Source organism: Tasmannia lanceolata, unplaced genomic scaffold, assembly GCF_043159265.1.
Source record: "Tasmannia lanceolata isolate RefF3 unplaced genomic scaffold, GAP_Taslan_0.1 ptg000053l, whole genome shotgun sequence".
Taxonomy (NCBI): Eukaryota; Viridiplantae; Streptophyta; class Magnoliopsida; order Canellales; family Winteraceae; genus Tasmannia; species Tasmannia lanceolata.
In genome coordinates this window covers 155,001-157,500 of record NW_027518730.1, presented here as the reverse complement: position 1 = coordinate 157,500, position 2,500 = coordinate 155,001, and positions in this window count along the sequence as shown.

Genomic DNA, 2,500 nt, shown 5'->3' with positions numbered 1-2,500 from the left:
GCCCCTATATGTAATACTTACTTACTTACTTACTTTCTTTCTTGCTTGCTTGCTTGCTTGCAATGGTTGGGAGTGCCCGGCATGCCCCGCTGCAGAGACCAAGGGCGCAATGACTTGGCACCGCGGATGCCGGGACTCCGGCACTTCCCGTGGCACTGATGGTTGGTTCCAAAGACAAAAGGCCGTGCAAGGCCACCGCACCGCGGATGATTTTGCTCGTGCTGGCGCCGTTGTGTGGCCAAAGAACATGCGCGAATGCTCGTGTCGGAAGGGTTGGTGTCCTGGCCCCGCGGGTGTCACGAATGCTCGGTTGCGAAGACCATGGGACCAGAGCCATGGCACGTCGGATGATGGCTCCAGCTGGCGCCCCGGCACTTTCTGTGGCATTGATGCTCGGTTTCAAAGACAAACGTGCGCAGGGCCAGGGGACCGCGGATGACTGCTCGTGCTGGCCCCGTTGGGCGGCATTGATGGTCGGTTGCAAAGAAAATGCGCGATTGCTCGTGTCGGGGCCCGGCAAGCCAAGGCCAAGCGAGCCATGGCACGTCGGATGATGGCTCCAGCTGGCGCCCCGGCACTTTCTGTGGCATTGATGCTCGGTTTCAAAGACAAACGTGCGCAGGGCCAGGGGACCGCGGAGGACTGCTCGTGCTGGCCCCGTTGGGCGGCATTGATGGTCGGTTGCAAAGAAAATGCGCGATTGCTCGTGTCGGGGCCTGGCAAGCCAAGGCCAAGCGAGCCATGGCAACGCGGATGATGGCTCGCTAGTGCTGGCGCCGTGCACAGTGGCCTCGCACACTCGCCCTGCACGCTTCCCTTGCACGCAGCCTTGCACACTAGCCTCGCATGCGAGCCTTGCACCCTAGCCATGCAAACTAGCCTTGCACGGTAGCCATGCACACAAGCCGTGCACATTAGCCATGCGCACAAGCCCCGCACACTAGCCTTGCGCACAACCCTTGCACACAAGCCATGCACTCGAGCAATGCACACAAGCCTTGCACTCAAGCAATGCACACAAGCCCTGGACACTAGCCTTGCACACGGGCCTGGCACACAAGCCTTGGGCACTAGCCTTGCGCACTAGCGTTCCACATGAGCCTTGCACACTAGCCTTGGACACTAGCCTTGCACACAGGCCTTGCACACTAGGCATGCTTGGGCGAGCTGATCCCGCATCAAGTCGACGGGTCTAGGCATTCTTGGGCGCAGATCCCGCATCGTCTCGTCGCGTCTGGGCGCAAACACGTCGCGTCTCGTTGCGTCTTCAGAAGTCGTCGCTAACAGCACCTTTGGTTGCCACTGGTGGTTAGGCTGGTTGGTTGCGCAAACCCTATAGGAGGGTGGCATGCTGGTGGGCGTTTTTGCCCGGATAGGCACTAGAATGTGCAGATTTTGGGCGTTTTTGCCTGGATAGGCTAAGGAATGGGCATGCTTTGGGCGTTTTTGCCCGGATAGGCACCGGAATGCTTGGCCTTGGCTTGTCCTAGCAAGGCATTGCTGGGTTGGGCTCCCTTGGCCTTTTGGGCGCCTTGGACGATGTCTTGCGAAGACCATGGGCACAAGGCCATGGCATATGGTGAGGAAAGGACCACGGTTGCCAAGGTTAGGCACCGGAATGCTTGGCCTTGGCTTGCCAAAGCAGGGCATTGCTGGGTTGGGCTCCCTTGGCCTTCCGGGCGCCTTGGACACTGTCTTGGGAAGACCATGGGCACAAGGCCATGGCATATGGTGGGGAATGGACCACGGTTGCCAAGGCTAGGCATATAGAGAGGAATTGCATTTTTGCCCGGATAGGCACCGGAATGCTTGGCCTTGGCTTGCCATAGCAGGGCATTGCTGGGTTGGGCTCCCTTGGCCTTCCGGGGGCCTTGGACGCTGTCTTGGGAAGACCATGGGCACAAGGCCATGGCATATAGTGAGGAATGGACCACGGTTGGCAAGGCTAGGCATATAGAGAGGAATGGACCACGGTTGCCAAGGTTGCGCAAGTTTTGGGCATTTTTTGCCCGGATATGCCCAAGTATGCCCCGATAGGCCCGTTACGCCCCGGTATGAACGCGTATGCCCGGATAGACTCGGTATGCCTTGGGATACATGCGTATGCCCCGATAGGCTTGGTACGCCCCGATATGCGCACGTGTGCCCCAGTAGGGCTCGGTATGCCCCGGTATGTACGCGTGTGCCCCGATAGGCCCGGTATGCCCCGATATGCACACGTGTGCCCCAATAGGGGTCGGTATGCCCCGGTAGGTACGCGTGTGCCCCGTAATGCACGTTTCGCAGATCTCCCCGCATGTCCCGCCCCTATATGTAATACTTACTTACTTACTTACTTTCTTTCTTGCTTGCTTGCTTGCTTGCAATGGTTGGGAGTGCCCGGCATGCCCCGCTGCAGAGACCAAGGGCGCAATGACTTGGCACCGCGGATGCCGGGACTCCGGCACTTCCCGTGGCACTGATGGTTGGTTCCAAAGACAAAAGGCCGTGCAAGGCCACC